The sequence below is a fragment of the Eumetopias jubatus genome, unplaced genomic scaffold (assembly GCF_037043125.1).
Source record: "Eumetopias jubatus isolate StellerSeaLion01/CBP00866 unplaced genomic scaffold, mEumJub1_p1.0 scaffold_6, whole genome shotgun sequence".
Classification (NCBI taxonomy): Eukaryota; Metazoa; Chordata; class Mammalia; order Carnivora; family Otariidae; genus Eumetopias; species Eumetopias jubatus.
Window position 1 is genome coordinate 137,483,605 of NW_028274812.1, and position 26,648 is coordinate 137,510,252.

Below are 26,648 nucleotides of genomic sequence, written 5' to 3' on the forward strand. Positions count from 1 at the left end.
GAATTATTTCACTTACGGACACCCACATCACCTATCTGTCCTGTAAGCCTGACTCGGGAATCATCTTTGATTCCTCCTTCTTCATGCCCTACATTCATCCATCACTAAGTTCTACAAGTCTACCTCTTCAAATGCTTTCAGATAGGCTACCGCTTCTTTTTTCTGACTCGCCACCCCAGGCCCCAGATGAATAGCGTCTCATGACCTCTTATGAGAAGAGGTCTGTTGCCGTTTGCTTTTAATTTCATTATCATAAACTTAACTCTGCAATCCAGCTAGACTTGGAGGGGAGGAAGGAAAATACGGATCCACAGAACCGTAGCAAGAACACAAAGATTATAGGACATTTTGAGCAGTTGGGGGTGATGGGGTACTCTCCCGAGCTATAGAAGGAATGGTCGGGTGCTTAAGATAACACAGAAGTCAAATTTATTAGATTTGTCCACAGTCAGCAATGGTGATCTTCTTGCTGGTCCTGCCATTCCTGGACCCAAAGCGCTGCATGGTGTCCACAATATTCCTGCCCCTGCTCACCTTGCCAAAGACCACACTCTTGCCATCCAACTACTCAGTCTTGGCAGTGCAGATGAAAACCCTGGAACCGTCTGTGCTGGGTCCAGCATCTGCCATGGACAAGGCGCCAGGGCCCGTGTGTTTCGGGATGAAATTCTCATCATCCGCTTTCTCCCCACAGATGGACCGGCCACGGTGCCATGATGGCGAGTGACGTCACCACCCTGGCACAGAGAGCCCGGAATAATCCTGTGAAAGCAGGAAGCTTTATAACCAAATTCTTTCTCCCCGGTGCTCAGAGCAGGAAAATTCTCTGCTGTCTTTGGAACTCTGTCTGCCAACAACTCAAAGGAGACGCGGCCCAAGGGCTCACCGTCTCACTGCAATGCTGAAAAACACAGTGCGATGGACCATTACTGGGAGGCATCTGCAAGGCCTCATTACCTATTTCTCACTCCTAACTCACCTGCCCTCATCCTTCCTGAGTCCCGGCCACCTGGATTGGCTTTTGCCCATTTTATATATGTACCATCTCACTGTGTCACCTCCTCAAGCAAGAATTTGGAACCGTGTCACCTGCCCCACGAACGTCAAACTCTGAGGCCACACCTCAGTGGTCCTCTACTCCAACCTCCCCACAGGGGCCCAGCTTCCTTTCATACTGATCTCCAGCAACAATGCACACAACCCTCGGCCGGCCTCTCCATCAATCCCACAGAGGCCATCTGCATCCCTCCCTCCAGTCTTTGTCCCTGCTGTCCCTGCTCCTAGACCCTTTCCCTGTTTTTTTTTGTTTTTGTTTTAATATTAATTTATTTATTTGAAAGAGAGAGAGAGGCAGAGGGAGAAGGACAGAGAGAATCTTTAAGCAGACTCGCCGCTGAGCACAGAGCCTGACGTGGGACTCGATCTCACGATCTCATGAGATCATGACCTGAGCTGAAATCAAGAGTCGGGACGCTCAACCAACTAAGCCCCCCAGGCGGCCCCCAGACTGATCCCTGTTTGTCCCACCCATCATCTCTACACCTCCTTTCAAGGTGCTTCTCCTATGAAACTCATCCTGACCCCTTTCCCCTCAGCCATACCCCCTTCCTCTCAACACTCACTGACCCACACTTGCCCCCCGCCCACTGCAAATTCTTGGTTGTATACTGTCATGTATTGCTCTGTAATTGCCTCTTGGGGATTGGTACTGTGTCCTCAGCTAGATCTTCATAAAGATAATTTTAGATTTATAGACAGTTGCAAAAATAGTACTGAGGCAATGCCTTGTCCCCAGCACCAGGCTTTATGTTCAAGTCTTACATAATCATGGGACAATGATCAAAACTAGAACATTAAGCTTGGTCAACACTACCAACTAAATCATGGAATTTATTAGGATTAGGATTTCACCACTTTTTCCACTCCCTCCTTTTTCTGTTTCAGGAGCCCCTCTAGGTTTGCAAAGGACATGGACACGTCCTGTCTCCTCCAATCTGTGCAGTTCTTCAATCCTTCCTCATCTTTAAGACCGTGACACTTTCGAAGAGTATGCCTCATCAGCTGTTTTCTAGAATGTTCTCCAACTGGGGTCGGCCATCTTCCCTTGATGACAGTGGGATTACACAGGAGTGGGAAGGACACCACAGCAATGATGCGTCCTTCTCAGCATTTCCTACGAAGGGGCACCCAACGTCAGTATGTATTATTGGTGATGCTAAAACTTAATCACTTAGTTAACGCAAGTCTCTCAGGATTCTCCAGGTAGAGTTACATATTTCTTTTTGTAATTTACTAAGTATTTTGGAGGGAGATACTTTAAAATGCTACAAATATCCTGTTTCTGCTTAATCTTTCACCCACCAATTCTAGCATTCATCAGTGGAACGATGCTGTGGCTTCTAAGCCTCTCATTTATTTGTTTACTTATTGGAATTCTTCCGTAAGGAGAATTCTTTTGCCCTACTTACTTATTTATTCAATTATTTAGTTATATCAATATGGACTCATGGAGATTTATTTTATTCTTTGGATTGTAGTCCACTATTACTTCATCACGCATGCTGTTCTAACCTCCAGCTAGATTTCATGCTGCATCAGAGCAGATGTGACCATGTCTTATACTCCTCATGCATCTCCCCTCGTGTCTAAGACAATGACAGGGACACGGTAGGTGTCTGACTCGTTCACTGACTGACTGACTGACTGACTGATTCAGTCCCTCAACAAATAATGTTCATCGCCTTGTCTTAGGTGCCAGAGTTACAACAAAATAAAAACTTCTTATTTCAGGGGGTTTGCAGACTAGTTAACAGAGACTCGTGTGTCTATCTACAAGCCCCTGATAAAAGTATTTGGAGGAGTAGTGCATAGCTCAAATGGGAATATATTAAACTCTACCTAGAGAAAGAAGAGTAGGGTGATAGGCCGAAAAAACTTCCTTAAGAAAAACAGTATTCCGTTCCCTTTTTACTCCATTGCTCTATAATAATAAAAATAAGTGGGCATACAAAATATCTAGAGACAAATACCATAACACAGTTAGCAGGTATACCCTGCCTCTGCATCTTCTAAATAATTCTTAAAATCAAACCTCAAGGGCATGATTTTTAGGACGATTTAATGTAGTAAACACGGACTCTTTATATAGTGACTATATGCTTTACTAAGAAAACTGGAAAGAGGTAAGGTAAAAAAAAAAAAAAAAATCTGAGGAGCCATTTGTCTTAATCCAGTTTCCAAATCCAATTTCATAGTTTTTATGCCTTCACAGGGAATAATGAAGAGCAAATAAGAACCATCATCAATCAAAGATGGACTAAGTTTCTTTACTTAATTCAATTTTCTTGTACCGCTCCCACTGTATTTTTCAAACAAAGCTGTTCTTTTCTGCGTGTGATAGTTCAGACCTGCAAACATCCTCAGGAATAATAAACAAACAATCAGGGCACATTTTCTGTCACAAATTACACTCTGTAACATTCTTTATCCCAAAGCATTTTGGACTCACAGCAAGCAGAGACGCATCTAACACACAAAAATACCCTGCCTTATTACAAGAGCTGCAAACAATAGAGAATTTGTATTTTTAGACACTTCCTGGCACTTAAACCTGTTAATATTTAACTCCTACCATTGTTCTAAGTGATGAATAAGCAAAGGCTCTCCTGCACAACCAATGTTACATCATGCACTTTGGTTGCAACAGTAAATGCTGACGTTTCCTATCGCCCTTTCTAATTATTGTCAATGTGTCTTTTCCATGTTAGGATACACACAACAGATGCACCTGCGTGTTGTGTCTGTGGTTATCCCCACGCACGTGTATCTGTGGCTACCCCCACGCACATAGGCATATGCGCGGATGCGCACACAAATAGGATCATAGGCATGAGGATCCATCCCCATGTTCATATCCACTTAGAAATCTAGCTTGCTCGGCTGCCTGACATGTCTGGGAGCACGACACACATCCAGCATGCAATCCAGTGGCTTTCCTTTTGTTACCTTTGGTAGGAGATTAAGATAGAAAGTTTAAAAAAAAAAAAAGAAAAGAAAAGAAAAAGAAAAAGAAAAAGAAAGCCAAGAAGATACTTCATGGCGTCTGTGATTAAGAGACAGAAGCCAAGGAGACACTTGGTGAAGATTTACCTCATTTCGCCTTTCCCGCTTCAAGCCTTCTTCCTTCAGCAACCTACTTACCTTCCTCTTGTTCCTAGCCCAGCGACCACCCTGCCCCATCTCTCCCCGGACCTCCCGAAAGGAGCATCACTAAATGAAACAAGAGAGCATTCCTTTTCGTTAGGCTGTTATTCAACGTTGACTCAGAGAAAAAAATTTACTATAAAATGATGTGGTGTAAAGCCCAACAGAGAGTGGACGACTCTGTGACGGAACTCCCTGGAAAAGTCCCATACACATGGAAGGATGTCTGGGCCAGAAAAAAATGGGTAGCAGGGAAAAAAAAAAATAATTCATGAATATTTTTAAATGTTTTCACAATAGATTTTTCCTGTCCGTGATTGGTTCTCCAGGGGGTATCCTCATAGGGGATCACTGCCCCTGACGCCTTCCCCATATGGTAAGCACAGTGCACATTGACAGAAATAGCATGGAATGGGAGTCAGAGTTCACAAAACATTTTTTATGCACTACCTCACTTGATCTTTTTTTTTTTTTTAAGATTTTATTTATTTATTTGAGCGAGAGAGAGCGCACAAGCAAGAGGAGGGGCAGAGGGAGAAGCAGGCTCCCCGCTGAGCAGAGAGCCCGATGCAGGGCTCGATCCCAGGACTCTGAGATCATGACCTGAGCCGAAGGCAAACGCTTCACAACTGAGCCACCCAGGCACCCCTCCATGTTCTTATTCTAATAGTTATCACAGTGGTTACTTCCACCCCAGAAAAATCTATAAGGAGTTCTACATTTTTATTCAATTGCATTTGTCTAGCATGCACAGTTCTGGAATTTTCCTTTCTGGCCACTGTTATTACGAAGACCCTTGAATTAAACAGAAGGGTTGTCTGCCAGCTCATCCTTTCTGAGCCATTCAAAAGGTGCCTTAACAGAACGACTTCTCTGCATAGTAACATTCTGATGTCATAAATACCGAACATGACATAGTCCTACGTGGGAGGGCAAAAGGAAAAAGGAGCTCCAAACAGACAGATCCATTTCTGTGCCAACACAGCCTGATAATTAGACCAGTAGGAAAAGAGAGAGAGAGAGAGAGAGAAAATCCCCAGATGACAGCTTAATGGGACCTCGGGCGAGACCCCTCTTTGGTGTGTGTGAAGGAGAGTCTTCACTGCGGTCAGCAGAGAGCTTCTAGAGCTGCTGGCCACCCTCTCTCAGCCGCAGCAATGATCCGACTCCGGCGTACCACCCCTCCCTCCTTGCCGCCCAACTCCGCTCTCCTGCTGTTTTAATTGGATTATTTTGGAATCTGCTATTTCTGTCTCGCTCCTTTCCCCAAACTGTCATATAAGTACTGCAGCTTGACTATTACTCAGCTGCCAAATTTCACTCCCGAGACGGCTGTATTTCAGCGGCAAGTGAAGTGATATTCCCTCGGTGCCATCTGAACACTAGCTTAAGGGGTTAAGCATCGGGGGGGGGGGGGATGCCTTTATGCAGGAAAGGAGTGTTTTGTTTTATTCTGTCTCGTCATCATTACTGGAGGAGCAGGTCATCGCTCCACCTGAGCATGAACGGGGGAACCTTCCAGAAAACACTTCACACAGATACTCAAATGCACCAAGAGGATACAAAGACCGACGAGGACTTTCCCCAGGTTCTTTCCTACAGGGACCGCAAAACCTCAAAACATCCAGACCATAAGATGATGATCATTTTTAGAAGGGACGAAGCCTCAGAGAGTAACCCATTCACTACAGATATAAAACGTGGAGGGGCAGAGTACATGGCCCTCCTGATCCCCAGGCCAAGGGCGTTCCACCTGAACTTGGGTTCAGCCACAGACACACGCAGAGGATCACATCTCTGCCTGTGGGACCAAAGACAGCCCCAGCTTCTAAAACACATGATATCAGCGCTAAATTTCTTGTTCTGTTTGGTTAACGTTCATTCGTTTTAGACACTTGGGATCTAAAGTTAATCTCTAGGAGCAAGAAACCAGAGTATAAATAGAGGGAGAAGCAGAGTAGAAATAGTAGCAGTAAATAGCACCAGGCCAGGAAATGTGCAAAGGTTTATATGTCTCAGGAGGGACCGACTATAACAGCCAAGTCATAGAAGCTACCTTCCCAAATTTTACTAAGACGTTTAGTGAAAACCTAAACTGGAGAGGGTCTTGAGTTAGGGAGGCAAGGGGACTAAATGATCTTCAAGTTCCCTTCTACGTCCAAAGACTACAACATCAGAAGCTATAATATCTAACATTCTACAATTTAGAAAACATATTTAAATGCTTCATTTAAATGATAAACTTGATAAACTCTACGAGAAAAAAACATTAATTTGAAAGGTACCACAGAATACTGACCCTTGGATATTTCTCCTTCTACTCAACGCTTAGACTTGGAACAGTGCAGTATGTCAACATCAAGAGCAGCATCAATGTAGTAGAGATGATAGAATCTCTGCAGCATTCCACCTTAGGGTCTCAAAGACAAAATGGTAGGCTTTGGTGTCAACCTCCATAGTGTTTTTTCCATGTGTTTTCCTCCATTGGGTGACACAATAATCTACCTTATTTCCTAAGGTAAAGGAACTACGTGAATGCCTGCACACTGATACAGTCAATCACCTGATTTATAAGGCTTTCAAAGAATAAAGTGCTTTACATGGAAGTCTGGTAAATTTAGAAACTCGAATATACTCCAAAATCATTTTGAAAAGCTATGCCTACATCTAAAACACTATGTACTCTTGAGTCTTTGTCTCTACGGTTTTCATTTTGCCACGAAACACATCATTAAGTGTTTCAAAATAAATACCTTCCCCCAAACTGGCTATGAATTATGGAGGCTTTTTTTCTTCCAGGAACTGGAGTGGAAAATGGAAGAACATATTTATGCTGAAAGATAAGTTTGGAGGAGATCTCTATTTTAAATATCTAATGAATATCAATAGGGTTTTCTTAACCATGGAAATGTGTGTTGCAAAGGCCAGAATGCACAGTATATGCATGTGTTGGATGGTTGGGTGGGTTGGGTTGGGGAGTGGGATAAGCAACTAAACTGGGTGTGTCAAAGAAAGAAAAAGCATTTAGGTAAAGTATATGGTAGAAGTTTGAGCCCCAAAAGAAAGCAGCTGACCAGGGAAAGACAAAATAGAGGAACCCCCCCTCGCCAATGATAGTCAATCCAAAGCTAGAAATGCAGTCTTTACCTAACCCATGCTGAAGGCCAAAGAAGACAAAAGAAATCTCTGAATGGATTCTATTATTTAAGAGACCACTAAATACCTAGGAATGGAGGGAAGAAGGTCAGAAGAACCATAATCTCACAAACAAGCAGAGTGGAAAGGCACCAAATACTGGAGAGGCCAAGATGTGATGACCAAAGAGACTATTTTGATATGGAACTTCTAACCATTTCAAGTTAACCAAGTAAAGTTAACTATGCTTGTGCGCAGAAGGTAGAATTAATTATATACTTAATCTCCCCCTGTAACATGAACGGCGGTGGATAACAAAGAAAAGGGATGTGGTTAATCCAAATTGGAATAAGGTACACAGATTCTGGTAAAGCAACCACACATGCCCCCATTCTTTGGGTGGTGGCTGAACAGAGAAAGTACCTCAATATACCGTGCATCACCCACTCTTCTATCTAGTACGTTCACAGAGTCACAATTGCTTAAAATATGGCTTGCCAATTGCGGGCACTATTTAGATTACCTACGTTGAGATCAACAGCTGTCGGAATGTTCCTGGCCCTGACCACGCTCATCCAAGCAGAGTTCCACAGCTGTCTTCTCTCTTTACTTTCTACTCCATTCCCAATCTGATCCCACTGTCAATAACCACAACCTCACTGCCAACTGCCGACTGTTCTCTGGTTCTTTCTGCCTTTCAGATCAATGGGTCTTTCTCCACTGGCTTCTCTCATTTCAGATGCATTCTCTGCCTCCTTTCAGAACGGCCCAGTTCCACTCCATGTTCACCTGAACTAGGTTATAATGCTATCGACTGCACCTCCCTTGGAAATGTGAACTCCATTAGGGCAGGCCTCCTGTCTATCTTGTTCCATTGCCGATCTCTAGTGCTTAGAACCATACCAGTACATCGTAGCCCCCCAAAGAGGTATTTGCTGAATGAATAAATGGGTAATACATGACTGAATGGAGTTAGAATCTAAAGACACGGTTTCAGCCTCTTACAATTCGAAAGCTGTGCCTCCATTCTGTACCAGCAGAGTCCTAATCACCCCACAGGCCCTGTGGGACTCTACAAATTGAGTTTTCAACAGTGGTCTTGGCCTGGTCTTGCAGACAGGTTTCCTCCATGACTGCAAAAATGGTTTGGTTATGGAGACAATCAAAAAGTGCTGGACCACGGGTGTGAGGCTCCAGCACACTTAAATATGGTGGAATATTCCCCCACTCTCCTGCCTCCCTACAGACATTTGTTCTGATAAAGCCCTGGATAATCCGCATGTCTGCATTTCTGCACCCCAGCCAGTGATTTGCAGTAAAAGAACTGTTTCTTCCTCTCTGTTTGAGCTCCTATTGATTCTGTAGTTTAGGAGGAGTCCAAGTGCTATCCAAATACCAAATGTTCCATATGGTAGTGCTATTACCATTCTCACTACTGTAACGTCCAGCTTTCCTACCTACCTACACTCGTGAGGTGCCTCGCTGGAGTCTGGCAGGACACTATGAACTCTTTTCCTGCCCTATATTTGCTGACACATTTGTTGTCCTCTCTCCCTTTATGAACTTACTCATTTAACCAAAATAACATACGTATGTGTACAAATACAGGTTGCATTTTCTTATTCGCTCTTACAATCATTTATGGGAGAATAATTTATGAGCCATTAAAGAGGAGTTCTTAGGCTAAACTGTTTTAAATAGGAATTCAGATGTTCCTCCTCTTATTGAAAAATACAGAGCTGTTCAAATTAGACTGTAAGTGTGGGCCAAAACAAATATGCGGATTTACACACAACGGTTGCAGAATAGCCAGTGAAAAGCATTAGCCAAAGCTCACCAAGTGGCCTTGTGTTTGTCTCCTTAATGCCAAATAATCCTTTGCCTCTTCTTCCTTCTATTTTTCAACTGTCTGATGTAGCTAAAGGATTGAGGAGCCTCACAACCCCACAGGTTTCCCTTCTGTGTTTATGTGGGATGAAGCACATGTTTCCTAAGAGCTGGGCGGGGGGCGGAGGGGGGGGGGGTCTCTCACTCTACCTTCTTGTTCATTTAATTAGGGAAAGGAAGCTTGTTTATCATGGGGGGAAGAGATGAGGCTGGTAGCTCATGCACCGAGCCAGACGGAGACTCTCCATGCGCAGCTCAAAGAGGCCAGGAACCCTCCCTGACCCAAGGTGCTCGCTAGAATGCAGGAGCAAGGCAACCTGCTCTCACACAAGGGCTGCTCCAAGGGGCCCATGGGCCAGGTGACATCAACGGATGTCACGGCTCTGTGCTCAATGGGTCTCTCTGACTTGCAGGCTTCGGTCAGACAGTTTCTCCAGAACTGGGATGACTCCATTAATTCAAATTAAAGCCATTCAGAAATATATTAAAACAATTTTTTGGGGGGGGGGAGGGATACCAGAGGAGGGTGAAAAGAAAGAGGCAGAAGAAAAAAATAATAATTTTACAAGACTGGGATGACACTACGTTTAAGCGTCATATTTTGCTTTCTTTTTACTTTTATCATGAGCGGTTTCTGCTACCATTAAATAGCGTTTTGAAATGGGATTTTTAGTAATTTTCAACTTTTCACCTATATTTTGTTGCCACAACATCCTATGAGATACATACTATTATTCTCTAAATTTTATAACCTTAGACACTCAAGATGTAAAGTAACTTGCCCAATGCCACACTTCAAGAGAAGAGCAAAACTGGAATTTGAGTCCAAGCAGTCTGGAGCCTGCAGTCTTACCTACAGTGATCTGCAGCCTCTGAATCATACGGAGCTGCCATAATTATATTGAATCGTGCTCCCAATGTTGGACAGATACATGCATGGCTACACACATACACATACTTTAATTTCAGTATAATTTCAGATCCATGTTTAATGTGGGCCATTTATTAAATACTTTTACTCTTATTAAGAAACGAAAAACTATGTTTTCCATTGAAAAAGTATTGCTATCCAGCGATATTGTGGTTGTCTAAAAATACTTGGCCAAAAAAAGGGGGACAACTCGAAATTCTCTAGGACCCTTCCATGCCTACTTGATTTAAGTGTTATTTCCCAAATGTCAAAAACTGGTAAGTTTTAAGCATGCTACTGTCTATTGGAGGAAAGTTCTTCAAAACAGTATGACTTATAAATTTACAAATAAATGCCTCCCTGCAAAAAAAAATAATAATAAGACATGAGATACCATTTCTCATAATCAACTGGCAAGACTCTTTGTTTTCAAAATTCTCAGCACTGGCAAAATTATATGGAAACAGGTACTCTCATATACTGCCTCTGGAAATATAAACTGGTTTGACTTTACAGAAAAATAATCTGGCAACAAGTAGTGTCAAAAAGTCTTAATACTTGAAAACTTTTAAACTCTCCAATTTACTGGTAAGGGAGTATCCTAAGGAAGTCACTAGTAATGGCAACTAATATAAAGCTATGAGAACATTCATGGTAGCATAAAAGCCAAAAAAAAAAAATTAGAAACACCCTAAATGTCCAATAGAGGGGATCAATTAAATATATTTTAGGATATACTTTCAATGGTCTACTATATATAATCATTAAAAATCATGCTGTAAATATATATCCATTGGTATGAAAAGATGTTCATTATTACATATTTAAGAGGAACAAAAAAGTTAGGTAATAATATATATTGTATTATTTCCTACTATCATCTGATGGTAGTCTCTCTAGCTGAATTTATGAACACCATGTCATTAGAATTCTCTCTTTCTTATCAATGCCTTATCATCCATCCTAATCAGTGATCTCAAAATAATTAGAAGCTATTTTCTTTCCCACAAAAAAAGCAAGGGTTCCATTTTTATAAGACACAGACAGAAGAAATAGCTGGAGAATATGCGAATCTCTAGATATATGTTTATGTGGTGTGTCTGTGTGTGTGTGTGAGAACAGGTATGCACACATCCCCACCACTCTCTTGGGAACCTTACACTAAATGACGGTTATTTTTAGTTCAAGATTTTGGAGATATTTACCTGTACCATGTGTTTTCGTCACACTGGAGAAACATAAGCAGTCAGTTCCTTCCCAGTGGATCTTTCCACACAGATTTTGCTTGAGTGGAGGGGGTGGTAGTAGAAAAATTCAGTGTAAAATGCCTAGACCTGTAATTATAAAAACAATTTCCCACTGAGTTAGGCAGCTTTCTATGGCCTTCATTCACATTAGCTGAAGTCACAGAAAAGAAAAACATAGTTGCATAATCTCTCTCTCTCTCTCTCTCTCTCTCTCTCTCTCTCACACACACACACACACACACACTTCTTATGGCAGAATGTTAAAAACTCAGCAAGCAGACCCACAGCAGGTCCTCATCTCTGGGGATGAGAGGGTTCTGGCCAGGGGTCACACCCCACCCCATCTTCTAACTTCAGGGATGTCACCGTCAAGATGATGTCGTCCCTTCCCCTCCTTCCCTAATGATTCTAAAACTTCAGAGCAATAAAAAAAAAAAAAGGTTCTCCAGAAAATGTCAGCAACATTACCGAATTTGATGGTATCTTAAGATTCCTTCCAGCCACAAAGTGAAGCAAATTCAGTACCTGGTTTTACCATAACAGCCTGGTGTCCACTTTCACAATACTATGTGACTCTCTGTTGATGACTCAGGTCCAGCACAGTATTGGTGATAAAATTCAAAGTCATCACTAACATTTACTGAACACTTAATATGTTCTTGGCTTTATGCACATTACCCCCACTGTACTGCACCCTGTAAAGTAGCTGGCAATCATTACTATCTCTGTTATTGACAAGCAATCTGAGCGTTCGGACAGCTAGCAGATGTTAAAGCCAGGATTTAAGCCAATATTGTTCACAGAGGCATGTTTATAATTTCAGTATTGTACCATCTCTCCCAAATTGATCTTGCTATCAACATGCCTGTACTTATTACAAAAAACATTAAGTATAAAACTGACATCACCTTATTTTTTCCCAGAGTTGATATGTTACATAGGTCTTAGCATTACTAACTCTTTTTGGATGTGGCTGCCCTTCGATTTTAATTCCCAAGCTAAATTGAAATCAACATGTTGCTATTTCAATCAAGAGTAAATTCATAGTTATTTTAGTCAATTAAAATGCCAACTAATCCCAAATCCAGATGCCAAACCACAAAGGAAAAACCTAAAATCCAAGTCCCCCCTAAATGGCTACATTTTATTGGAAAGAAGAAAGATTAACAAAATCAAGAACCATATGTGAATACCTAATTTAAGTAAAGAAAGGAATTTCTGTATATTATAGTATGTCTATGGTTTAAAAAATACCTATTTACAAATTCTGTATACTACAGGTTTTTGAATCACTGCAACACAAAATAGATGTGAGCATATCAAGAAACCAGCAGTTATGTATGGGTCACATATTAATTTCCCTTTTAGGCGTGTGTGTGTATATTTACTCGAACTATTTTGGTTATACCTCTGGTGTAGGTATAAGGTTATAACCACAAGGTTATACCTTTGGTTATAACCTCTGTTATGCCACTCCCTTTGATTAGCATGCCTTTTACTACTTGCCAACGAGAAAATGCCTATTCACTCTTCAAGGCCAACCTCAAACCTCAATTCCTTATGATACCCACTCCCCCCAGTCTGATGTTTCCCGGAAATCCAAGCAATGGATTCTGCCCTCTCCTGTTCTCCTAGCTCAGCAATGGGCACCCACATCACCCTGACATCGTCCTCTCCCTAACTATGCCCCATATCCAACCAACCAGTCATGGAGTCTACCACCAGCACACCGCCCTTCTAACTCTCCCCTACACCACCACCCCTGCTCTCGGCCACCAAGCGGCATGCCTCACCGGGACTATTGCACTGGCCTCCCAAATGGTCTCCCTGCTCCCACTCCTGCCACCCTTCAGCCCATTCTCCTCCTGCCCATCCTCCGCTCCTGCTTACAGTAATGCAATGGCTTTCCATTGAGCTAGGTTCTTAACATGGCCTCCAGGGCCCAGTATGGTCCAGTCCTTGCGCTCTTTTCCAGCTTGCACTCCAGCTTTTCCAGGCTTACTTTTAATTCCTAAGAAGCCCTTTGCTCTCCTAGGCCTCAGGGCCTTTGCACATGCTTCTCCCCAAATCACCCACCCTCTTCAGATGACCACGTATTCTCTCCTTCAGATCTCAGTTCAGTCCTCTCCCACCCGGGGGAGACTTTCCTGACCTCCACGGCCAGGTCATTACCTCCTACCACATGCTTTGAGGGAAACACTTTCCTTTTATATACCAGTCACCTTTATAATTTTACTTTTTTTTTTTTTTTTTTGCTGGATTGGTTGACTAATGCTTGTTTCTCCAACTAATTAGTAAGCTCCAGGAAAGCAAAACTGTGTACACTCTTGTCCACCCTTTCATCCTCAGTATTCAACACAGGCTTGGCACATTATAGACATTAATTTGCTGATGGCTCTTCAACACAGAGAATCTGCATTCCTTTGGACAGCATGCACGGCTCCTTGAGACCCGCCCCCAGCCCGCCATGTCCCTGCTCCAGCTGCCTGGACGCTCAGCACTTCCATACCTCACCATCCCTGCCTTGCTCTTGCTCACCCCCACACCCTCGGCTTCTCTGTCCCCTTGGCACGGCATCGTTTCAGACTCATTTATCAAGTCTCAGAGATAGGACTCCTTTCCGCAAAGACCTCTCTGGTACTATCTAGGAAGCTGGTGCCCTCTTTCCCTGCTTTTCTACAACACCCTGTACTTTCCCTATTGAAGCAATTATCAGGGGCACCTGGGGGGCTCCGGCAGTGAAGCGTCTGCCTTCGGCTCGGGTCATGATCCCAGGGTCCTGGGATCCAGCCCCGTGTTGGGCTCCCTGCTCAGCAGGGAGCCTGCTTTCTCCCCCTGCCTCTCCCTCATGTGCTCTCTCTCTCTGTCTCTGTCAAATAAATAAAATCTTTAAAAAGAATTAAGCAATTATCATATTTTCTTGTACTTTTATCTTAAATGAGTCCACTTCTCCCAATACACTGGAAGTCCCTTAAAGGCAAGACACTGTACTATCCCCAGATTTTAGCACGGCAGCCTATAACGCATAGTCTACAAATCAATATTTGTGGATGAACAAAAGAACATATATATACATACATATATACACGTACAAACATACATATGCATATATACACTTCTATACACATATCTACTATATATACATACAAATTTCACATGGGCAAAGCTTCAGAGTTGAATATTTAAAATATGTTATTTTTTTTTTAAGATTTTATTTATTTGAGATAGAGACTGAGAGCACAAGCCAGGAGACACAGGGAGAGAGGGAAGCAGGCTCCCCACTGAGCAGGGAGCCTAATGTGGGGCTCAATCCCAGGACCCTGGGATCATGACCCGAGCCGAAGGCAGACACTTACCTGACTGAGTCACCCAGGTGCCCCTAAAATATGTTATTAACATAGCAGTATATTTTAATTATTAAATGTGAGATATAATGGTTATAAATTCATCTGTAAAGTTGGCCTAAGAACATCTTTAACTGAGTAGTTGGGGAAATTAAACAATATTAAGTAAAATGTTTAGCAGAGAGCTTAGCATTCTAGAAGCATTCCATAAATATTAATTGCATAATCATTATCACTATCAACATTGTCATTAGGGCGACCAAGTTGAATTTATAATCCATGCTTCAAATTTAAGTTTTATTGGCCAACATATTTTCCTATTAAAACATTAATTAGCATTACTATCTCTATAAGGCCATAAAAATGGCTAAAGTTTGCATCCAGCAAACTAGGGATAAAAAATAGTCTTACTCACTATAGCTAAAGGACAAATTATTATTTCAGTAATCTGCCATATATGTGTAGAGGTACAAAAGCATCAACAGAAGTATTTCTATATAAAAATTATCTATAAAATCTAAATGATCCAAACAACAAATCTTATCTTTCCACTGCTATAAACATTTGGCTGAGATAATTAGAAGTGCTTACTACAAATTACTTCTTTTGCTAAAAAAAAAAAAAAAGAGAGAGATACACCATTCATCCCTTTCTTTTAATTACTGGACAGAGTAATGTGACTTGATAAATATGTATTACATATTTGCCTAATGAATATGCCATAAATGTTTGAATTAATAGCAAATACATTTCATGTGTCACCTATTAGATGTCATTCTGATTTAGAATTGCTGAAATTTAAGGACCTAGACTATGCAAAGGAGGGAAAAACAGGCAAGGCAAATTTGCAACAGTGTTTTGGAAAAAAAAATAACGTGAGAATGAACTGTTTACAAATGTTACCAGTACACACTGGAGCAGAATGAACTGGTAATAATTTATCCTACAAAGCAAACTTTTAATTTGGCCCTTTATTGTTCTTTCTCTTGCATACTGGCCAAACGTACATAATGAATACTAAAGTACTGAAATGTAACGTACTAACATCATTGCATTTTGAGATTTCTGTTTTCAGTTCATCTTTAGCTCGGTGACACAGGAAAGCAAGTCAGAGTTTTAATTGGGGCTCACCTATTTTTTGAAACATACTAGAGTTACAGAGGGAAAATAATATAAAAAATGCTAAATTCTTAACTTCTAATTGTTTTAACACTAGAATATTAAACTACTTTTAAACTGAGTTATAATTCTATTCATTGGCCGCAACCACTGGGCACTTTAACATAATGCAAACATGTTGTTCTTTACAACATAATTAAGAGGAAAAAAAAAGTCTCAATTTACTTAGATAATTTTTATTCGAATTTGCTATTAATTTCATTATCACAATGCTTGTGTTCATGTCATAAAATCTGGTGAAATCTTAGGAATTTATAAGGCAAAATTCCTCTTTATGCTGGTGCATCATCAGTTGGGAATGCCCTTCTCACTCATTCAAATGTTATTCCTGCTTTAAGATCTGGCTCAGATATCACTTCCCCGGTGACACGCCCCCACACAGACCTTATTTGTCCTTTGTCCTTGTCGACTGTGAGCCCCTGTCACTGACCATCTCTCCACATCTTCCCTAACAGCCTACACAGTTGCTGGCGCATAAAATATTCTCAGTAGATACTGGCTCGATGTGTCAATGAATACACACATTTTGATACTCTCAACACGGTGGTGAAAATGCCACTAATTGTGATCTAAAGTTAAAGGTTAAAGTAAAAAAAAATTTTTTTTCCACTTTTAGTGAAATGAAACTCTTAGCATTTTCACTTCCAGATGCATTGACATTACATAAATGATGTCGAAACTATTTTAGAAAAGAGCCATGCTGCACATTTTCCTGTCTGAGAATTAGTCTGAAAAATACCACACTACACGGGGGGCCTCTGGGTGTTCTCATGACCAAGGTTCAGTTGGGTATTGATTTCACACACTCATTTAATGGAACTCGAGAGTCAGGCTCCACCTTCGCAAACCAGCTTGCCACACCTTCTGCTCAGCTGCTTAAGACGAAGCTGAGGATTCCCTGGAGATGGCGGCCCTCGCCTCCAGGACCCACCAGCCCTGTAGCGATGATGCATCTCAGCAGCGGAGAACTTCAGGACTCGACACTCGCGCTGGCGTGCATTTTCCTCTTTGATTGTAATTCTTACTCCCACATGGACCAATTTCTCGCAGATCCGCTGTTAATTCTGCAAGAGTGACCCTTTGAGCCGGTGACACTTTGCCTGGCTGCATAACAGATTACATCATCACACACATGCCAAATCCTACCTCACTCAAAAGGCCATATTTTGTTCCGGAAAGAACAGTGGGCCTCAAAAGAGCAAGTTTCTCGTAATAACCTATCCACGCTGACTGTCCACATTTGGAAGCATTCGTCACTGTTGGGGCAATAAATATGGATTTTCCAAGAGGTCACCAAGCCTTACTTGCTGGGTCCTCTTTCCTCCGTGCCCCAAGATTTTCTGGGTGTTCACAGGAAGGGGTGAACTGGGGGTTTCTGTGTCTTCTAGCTCATTCCACTTAGTGGTTACTGTCAGCCTCGCCCTATACCCCACCGCCACCCAAAGGACCCCAGGGATTTCACTGTCAGACCAGACCTTCCAACTTCCATCACACTCCTGTGTGATGTCAAGACTCTGGGGACTCTACTATGAAATGGGTAGAATGTGGAGGTAACAAAAGAAAAGTCTGGCTTACGTTATACATTATCACCTTAAAAATATTTGTATTTTTAACAAACTATAGTAACTATATAGTTTGGTAACTATAGTTAACACTGCTCTATAATATATACGAAAGTGGCTAAGAGAGTAAACCCTGATTTTTCTTCACAGGTAAAAAAAAATTTTTTTTCTTTCTTTTAATTTTTTGTATCTACATGAGATGATGGATGTTAACTAAACTTATCATGTTGATCACGTCACGATATACGTTAAGTCAAACTGTTATGCAGCACACCCTAAACGTAGACTAGTGCCGTATCATGAAAATGGGAAAAAATGTTCAGTCCAAAAATACATACTTGTATTATGCACAAATTGAAACCTGCACAAGAATGCATGCAATGTGTATATAATCTCTGAAGTGTAACAACAGAATGCTCATAAATCTACCATCCTATCCAAGACATTACTAGTAGTACTGCATACCCCTATTTGCAATCTGCCTAAGCCCTTCTCCAGAGGTAACCACAACCCTGAATTTTGTATATATCATTCCCTAAAATATACAATTTAATTTTGCACTTTATAAACTGTTCTATTGCATGGAGTCTTCTGTGGTTCATTTTTTTTCACACAAGGCTGTTTCTAATATTTAACTATGGTGTTGCAAATACCTGTGCTTTATTCATTTTTATTGCTGTATAATATTCCCTTGTGCAAATTTTTCAGTATTCTACTTTTGATAGATTTAAGACACTTTTAGTTTCTAGTGTCATTTTTAATTTTTTCCCCTCTTAGAAACAATGAGGTTTCCATTAGAAACAATACACAGAAGCCAAGTTTCTCTGGGGTGCTGCCTAAGAATGGATTGGCTGGGTCACAAGGTACGTGAACATGCGGTCTTATACAACACTACCGAGCTGTTTTCCAGAATGGCTCTGCCAATCTATGCTCCTATCAGCAGTGCACATCATCATTCTTTAAATCATATTAAAGTCAAGAAGGAGATCTATTTAATCTAATGCTGTTTTTTTTTTACTTTATAGGCCCAAGTTATGAATATCCATAAAGAAATAAACAACCTACACCTCTCTGTCACATTGGTGAGTTTATACTTTGTTCCTCACCAACCATAACGAATGAGAGCTACTTCCTAGGATAGGTTTATTTCTCCACCTTCAAATGTGGCCTTAACGGATAATTTAGATTGGACAAGGATAAATAATCTGAAGGTTCCTCATGGCTTTACTTCCCAATTGTTTAATTCTTAAGCAAGGTGGCTACCAAAGGTGTCAAAGAAGGCTCTCTAGAATACATTTGGTTCCAGGGACCAAAACTGCCCACTTGGAACAGGAAGTCATGTGGTAACCTAAAAGACACAAAACTAGGCCAAATTGAGAGAATACTTTATTTCCTTCAATATTAGAGAGAAAAGAATAGATAAGCAAAAGAGATGAAGAAAAGCTTTATTAGCTTTTATTTTAGAATAGCAAAATTTTTAAAATCTTTGTAATTCGATTTTGACAGGTGTAGGCATAGAGGCAAAGGTTTCTTCCCTCTCCAAAAGACCAAGATCAGAGCTTGAGGCTACTGACCTTTGGTCCTGGCTCAGAGTGTGAATACCACGCTACCAGCTCTGTATCTTTCCCCACCCAGTAGCAACAGACCTGGCTGGGTCTCAGTGGAGAGCGAGCAAATAAAGGGCATGAGGAGAGGCAAAGAAGACAATGAACAGAACCTCTTATTGCTGGAACAGTAACAAGGGGCACCATAACTCCATAGCAGACAGTGATGTGAATCCCGAGAGGAAGTAGTCTACCTTCTATAACTTACACGAACGGAGGTGTGTGAAACATAGCTTTTGGCCGATATTGTTGTCAACAGCTTTCTTCCCCACAGCATCCATTATGGGTAGTAACCACTATCTGAATTTAAATTATCCTGACCATGTTGCTGCATTTTTTCTCCATTTTGGTCTCTTTCTTACTGGTTAACCCCAACAAGCAATGAAATGTGTGAGAGGCAGGCAGCCTGGGGGAGAAGGAGAATCAGAGACCTTCAGATGGATGTCTCTGAAACACTAGATGTGATAAAAAGTAATAAACCTATTAGAGTTTTGTGGGGTTTTGTTTGTTTGTTTTGCATCTACAGCGAACTCTTCTGCTTATTATATTCTCTCACAGTTTTAATTAAGTAGGGTCAAGGGGCCTTATATTACACTGGTGGTGCCTTCACTTTTTAGGCCAGTAAGCTGGAACCTAGCCAGCAGTGTAAAAAAAGAGTGAGCCTCTCCTTTTTCTAGGTAAAGCATGGTAAACAAAGCAATCCTATTGTGATATTTAGTATCTGGTGTTGGATGCCCACAAATAGGATGGGGTTAAAAAAAAAATGTGTCTGTAACCTCAGGTGAAACTCCAGATTATGAGACAACTTTCAACATGGGCAAAAATATTAAAATTACATTTTACTTTTTTATTTCTTTTTTAAAGATTTTAAAGTAATCTCTACACACAAAGTGGGGCTCGAACTCACAAACCCCAGATCAAGAGTCGCATGCTCTACCCATTGAGCCAGGCAGGTGCCCTTAAAATCCTATTTTAAAGGATCCCTTTGTAACACCATTACGTAAAGACCCTATTAAAACACAACCACTTTCCACAACTACAAGAAGCTTTTATTTTAAAATGATTCTGTATTCCGATGTTGCAAGTGTGCCTGGTTTTTATTCCGCGACTAGATTACCTTTTCAGGAGAATTACTGTACTTCGTGGTAAGTGCTTAATGAGGAACTAATTAGTTCTCCTCCCATCCCCTTAAACTCCTACCGGGAATGAGGTCAAAGCCCACTTCCAGGCCCACAGCGGCAGGTGGAGGTTTCCACAGCGACACAGAAGAGCCCCTTTCCCAAGGCAGAGCCTGTATGAGGACACATCTCCAGCAAGGGCTATGCCCTTCACTGTCAGGCACAGAGTCCAAAAAAAAAAAACAAAACTCAACATTTATTATTAGGTCTCGCAAAGGAGCTGTTCCAACAAGCGGGGCCACCCACCCACACGTTCATCTCAGCTCCTCCTCCCCGCGCCTTGCGGCCACGCCCCGCTGCCTGATTGGCTGCCCGCGAGGCCGAGGCGCACACCTCCGGGGCGCGGGGCGGGGTCGGGCCGCGGGGCGGGGTCGGGCCGCGGGGCGGGGCCGGGCCGCGGCGGCTCGGGCCTCGCTCCGCCCGCCCCATCTGCATGCCAGCACCCACGCGGGAGCGCCACCGCTCTCTGGGACGCGAGCCCGCAGCGGCTCGGTGGCAGCCTGCCAGTGGCTTCAGCTCCTACCCCTTTCTACAAGAGGCATGGTGAGCAAATTAGAGGTTATAAACACCTCCGGTGGAAGGAGGAAAATTCCTTTGGGCTCTGTAAGGGAACTTCGTCAGCGGCGGGTGTCTCCAGGGTACAAGACGGATGTGCTCGCCCACGCCCCTTAGCCCTGCTGCGCATGTAGGGACCGCACCTTCTGGTCACCATTACGGCAGCGAGGCAGGAAAATGTTTCTTTGGGAGGACCGTCTCTCGCGGCCCCCTGATAAACAGCATAAAGCTACTTTCAATGGAAGGGGAAGCCTATTCCTAAATGTAGTGCTGCCAAATCCAAATCCACTGTGAGAGAGGAGGCTGGAAGTAAAATATTTGCGCTCCCAACAGAGAAGCAACTGAGTTCTCCACAGGGCTTAGAAATAGAAGCAAGGAGGCTAGGATTCAGTAAAGGAAGTAGAGTCCATCAAGAATGATGCTTTGATGCATGTGACAGGGCTTGTCACACCTTGCAGGGGCTGGCTGCCAGTGTGGTATGGTTTTAAGACCACAGCCCTCCAACAACTCACTGATACCTGAAACTCTATAATTAGAATCTTTCCTTTGGCTTGAAGATTCTCTTTGTCTTTAAATGCAGTAATAAACCTGGGAAGTGGAATATTACAAAAAAAAAAAAAAAAAGGAATACACACACACACCCTTAGAGAAAGAGAAAAGATTTTGAATCAAAGCTGAGTATTAATCTTAGTTTTACCACTTTCCAGCTCTGTAACTTTGGGGAAGTTATTTATTAGCTTGACTCTCAAGTTCATCAGCTGTGAAATGAGACAAACACCTGTCTCAGAAAGCTGGTGCAAAGCTAAAGTTCAATTATGTATATAAAAGTATGTGGCCCAAACCACACAGGGAGCAGACATTCGGACACTGGTTTTCCTCTCCTTTTGTACAGAGCAGGTCAGAACAAGGGAATAAGTGAGAACAACACAAGGACGCTGGCTCCTGGATGTGGAAATGATGCGAATGTCAGCAAAGATGGGGATGGAGGGCAGCAGGAGAGCAGGGGACCTGGGGCCAGGTAACAGAGTCTGTTTCCCAAATGTGAGATCAGCTCTGCTCCAGGGCATGTGGTGGCTGCAGGCTGACAGGTATTTGCAATGCCGACTGGCTGGCAAGAACATGAACTCAGAAACTAGCCTCCACCAAAGAGCCACACCTCACCCCTCCCAAGGCTCTCCCTTGCTTGGTGTCCAGCTGGGGTGATGAGGTGTTGGGGTGCATCTGAACAGCTGTACTACAGCATCACCTGCAAGGGAGAGGAAGCAGGTGAAGCTCTGACCAGATGGCAGGAGGGCAAGCCAGCAGAAGATACCAAGTGCAATTTCCAACGTGCTGACGCTCAACAATAGCAACCAGATTCCACTGACCTGCAGGCCAGGTGAGCGGGGCTGGAGACCTTCCTCCTGAGTTACCAAGGACTGGCCCCACACCAAACTGTCTTGCCAAAGATGCTTTTCTTTTCCTGTGTGTCCACACCTTCATGCTTACGGATCATCCCTTTGCTCACATTGAAGAGCCAGCCATCGTTGGTTTCCAAAGCACGAACTAAGCAATTTCACCATCTCTCAGGTGAATGAGCCACACAGGGCTAAAAAAGGGGAGGGGCTCTAGAGCAGGCTGATGCAGAAATATATTTTTCTGAGAAGACCTTTGAAATCCAGAAGGCCACTATGCAGAAGACAAACCCTCCAAAAATTCCCTTCTATAACTGCTACCCATAAAAACAAGCTTAGCCTGAATGACAAAAAGGGAGGAGGTATTTTTAGTAATAAACAGTAACCGCTAATACAAGTAACAGTGACATTATTTAGAAACATTAATAGGTCAAGACTCCTATAGCCCTTCTCCTCCCCCAAAAGGTCTACCTGGAGCCCCAGTGGTGTGCACAACATGCTTTGGAGGTCACAGATCTGACAGCATTTACTGCTGCCAGGTTACTGGGGTGACTTAAGCAGGTTTGCTTTTACAAAATTTCAAAATACAAAGGGAAGAAACAATAATAGAACAGTACACAGAAAACTTGTAAGTGGTTTATTGTGGGTTTTTTTCTCCTTAGGCAATTGCTGTGAATGAAGGGCCATTAGTTTCTATTTAATAATCAAGATGAATAATCTTGGGATCATTCATTCTGTGTATTATCTGTAATAAATGTTTTTAATTCCAGTTGACCTTTCCCTAACCCCCTGGTACACTTTTGGGCTTTTCATTCTTCCTTTCTATGATCAGCTGTGTGCACAAAGAATGTGGCACAATTTTAATACTAGTATGAGCAAAACCATAATGGAAGGTAAATAAAAGCATCATACAATGCTTGCTTCCCAAAGCCAAGGGAAATGATTGTGGAGTATACACATCGCTGATTATATTCCATCAGTACAGATAATTAAAAGTTGACTATATAATAATATTAAACAGCAGGAACAACTTTTTGAAAATTTCTCCCCAGTATTAGCAATGCAAAAACACCGACTTGAATGTTCAACGCTAATCAAATTCATCTCTTCTTAAGAGCAGTGTATAATAAATGGGTAGCCTAAAAGGAATGCTTTGAACAGAATGCTTCACTATTGTCTGATTATTCTAAATTTAAAACTCCAACAAAGGAAAGGATTATTCTTCTCGAGGTTCAAGATTCACGAGGATTTGGTAATGAAATTCCTTTAGGAGAGCAAATAAAAAAGATTGCTATCTACAAACTGCCCGTGTTTTATATCTGTAGTGTTTTTAAATCAAAGTCACCATTCATTCAACAACAAATGTTTATTTGAATAAATGAATGAAAGAAGAGGGCCTCCAAATACTTTACAAGTATAATCACCTATAAGTTATGAATCAGGCAGCCACTTTAATCATCCCCAAGTGCACAGGCTGAGACAAGTTAAATGTCAGCTCTCATCGAGCAGGCCAAAGCCAGACCTGGAAACTGAAGCCACCTCCTTTGATTCTTAGAAAATGACCCAGCTGTTAGAGCCTGTTGCTTAGCTGCCTCATTGCAAACTCTCAATTCAATTTGGAATGCATGTTATCTAGGCCAGGTGAGGTAAGATTAAGGAAGCATAACAAAGCCGGGCTTGTTCCTGAAATTACACAGGTAGTCCAAAAAGGAGGAAAAAAAAAAAAAAAGGAAAAGAAAAAAAAGAAAAACCCCCATCAAAAGGCTAAAACTGAACACAAAATTCCTAATATTAACGTCTTCACTCTAATGAGGCACGGAGAGCAAACTAGAGCAAACTGCTCAGTTTGATTTTATACCGAGAGGAAGAAAAAAAAAATGTGCCTGCAGGATACTGGATGAGACATGGAGTTCCAAGGTTCCCCAGGGGGCTTCGAGTTTATTCTTCCCGCAGCACTGCTAACACCCATCTTTTTCCATTCTGACCTTCTAACAGGATGCAGTGGAGAGCCAGCCAGACACTTAAAATCTATTTGTTTCAATAACTCAAGAGGAGAAGTACAACCAGGAGATTTTGTCCAAGTGGAATCTATTTTGCAAGAAGAAAATTCTCATGCATTTCAGAGTGAGGGTTCTCAACTAATCCATAAATCTTAAAAGTTTTCAAAATCCACGCCAAGGGAATTCAAGGAATGAATATTACCCCCACACTAAACTGTCCTTTGTGAGCTAAGCAGAAGCCAAGGAACTGGCTTAATGTCTTTTTTCTGATCCCAGGGGAAGGTGGAGCAGAGCTGTCCTGACCCAAACTGTAAAGTAGGTAAAGTTTGTCTACAGGATCCTTCCCCTCTGGCCCCCACAAGGTGCCTCCCCTTCAGGCCCCAGGGGTTTCTGCTCTGAAACACTTTCCCACTTCTATCCTGTCAACATTAACACCAGTGAAACACATTGTTTCAATATGAATATACTCGGGTCAGTGTTTTGCCCTCTGAAAAATACTTGTCCTTTAAAACTTTGGATTTTTTAAACTGAAGAATCGAAAGTTTTACTTTCCTTTAAATTCCAGCATAGGCCATTAGCCAACATTCTGAATCGGGAGATAAATTACAGTAACTCTCTTATTTTTAAAAGCTGATTTCAAAAAAAATAAATAAAAGCTGATTTCACTTCATTTTAAGGCCCACCATAATGACAGAAACACGTTGAAATCACAAGCTGGGGTCATACTCTGCTATGACCATGGGCAAACTCTGGGAGCCTTAGTTATGCCTTTGTGAAGTAGGAATGATTACAATACAATGTAATGATATGCTAATTATGAGATCATGAATATAAAGTGGCTGGCACATTGCTATCTTAAAGACTATACACTGCCCCCAGAAGGAACACTGGGGTTCCCCGGTGTAGGTGGGTGCAGCCCCCCGGGGCTGATGCTGCCACATCTAAAGGCCATCTACCCAGAATCACAGGGAACTGGTGAGGGCCTGGTTCTTACCAGTTTCAGAGCTTATGGCCCTGGAGCCAGGCGCCCCCTAAAGGCAGGCCTGGGACTAGTCATTCTCTCAGACACCATTCTTTTCTCTGGCTCTTTTCCTGCCTGAGGGCATCTAAACCCTTCCCTACACCTCTCCTCTCAGGCCCCCATGTCCCCCGCCACCCCGGGAAGCCAGGATTCTAGGGATACAGCACCAGTCCTCACGGCGCCCCCTCCTCTTCCCAGCCCCCACCTTCCATCCAGTAATAGAATTTTCAGGGGGGTACCTCCAACAGCCCCACAATTGAGTTTGGCCAGCCTTGAGCCTCTGGCAGCCAGAGCATAATTTAAAACAAATTTCCACAAGGAAAGGCAAGTTTTGAGATGTGCAGGTGACCCAGCAGGAAGAGAGGCCCCACCCCACCATAAATGGGGTGAGCTCACCGAAGCCCTAGGCTTGACTCAGGCTTTGTTGGGATGTCTGAGTTGAGTTTCACAAATCACACGTAAACTCTGTGGCAGAGGTTTAGAGAGGCAGGAGAGGGCATGACCACAAGAACAGAACAGGCAGGAGAAGCAGGTGAGGCTTGGAATGCCAAGCGGGGCAAACAGGATACCAGCGGGAGGAAGTTACGGGGCAAAGAGGCATCCAGGCTAGAGAAGGGATGAGGGCAGAGGCGGCACCCACAGGCAAGATTCAGGGCAGGCAGCATGTGGGATGCGTGCAGGCAACACAGCTGTAACATGAGGGACGCGGGCTGAGTCCCCATTGGTCCCTGGGTCTGCTCCAGCGTTTTCTAGGTTGGCATCAGGAGGCACAATCTCCCCCAAAAAGAACAGGACCTGGTGGGAAGGGCCATGGAAGCTGAATCCACAAACCAGGGGTCTCCTTGTCTGGTGCTCTCCTAGGATAAGACTCTATGAAGGGGAGATTGGTAAAGGCCCTTTAACCAGATCTGAGCAATGGGGAACAGTTGCAAATTGCTTCCCAAGAGCCTCTCAGTAAAAAGAGATAAAGAATAATGGGATAATGAAAATGCTTCACACTTTGGTTTTGGAAGAGGAGGGAGGATACAGAGAAGCCCAACGGTGAGAAGGTGAGACCCAGGATGTCTAAGTTATATGTAAATTACACACGTAGACATTATGTATCATATTATGTATCACATCAGAAGAAAGAAAACCCACTAATTATAGACATTAGTCCACAAACCAAGGAGTGAAAAATGATTAAAAATGTTTTAATTGTGTAAAAGTAATACAAATTATAGTCACTTATGTGAACTGCTCCCACTAATAGCCAATTACCATGGGGCACAGTATCAGTGAATTGTAACATGAACCATGTGTTCCATTAACTCACTGTGTATGTTCCATTTTATGACAGCGCTAAATTCTCTTTCATATTGTTCAGGCTTCCTATTTTCTGGTGCATATTAACTGCAGAAGCTGAGTACTAGAATGGACCTGAGGGAGA

At 42.4% G+C, this 26,648-nt stretch overlaps 1 protein-coding gene and 1 pseudogene across 9 annotated transcripts in view; both read right to left on the bottom strand.

Annotated features, from left to right (window-relative positions):
• ATXN1 (ataxin 1) overlaps positions 1 to 26,648 on the bottom strand; it is a 396,258-nt gene that overhangs the window by 233,314 nt on the left and 136,296 nt on the right. For 7 of the 9 annotated variants that reach the window (XM_028107400.2, XM_028107395.2, XM_028107398.2 and 4 more), the window contains one exon: positions 11,341 to 11,469. The exons of the other annotated variants lie outside the window; for them this stretch is intronic. The gene's annotated coding sequence lies outside the window, so the exon portion shown is untranslated. The remainder of the gene's footprint in view (positions 1 to 11,340; positions 11,470 to 26,648) is intronic. 9 annotated transcript variants of the gene reach the window in all.
• On the bottom strand, positions 357 to 1,101 carry LOC114212523 (peptidyl-prolyl cis-trans isomerase A pseudogene; annotated as a pseudogene).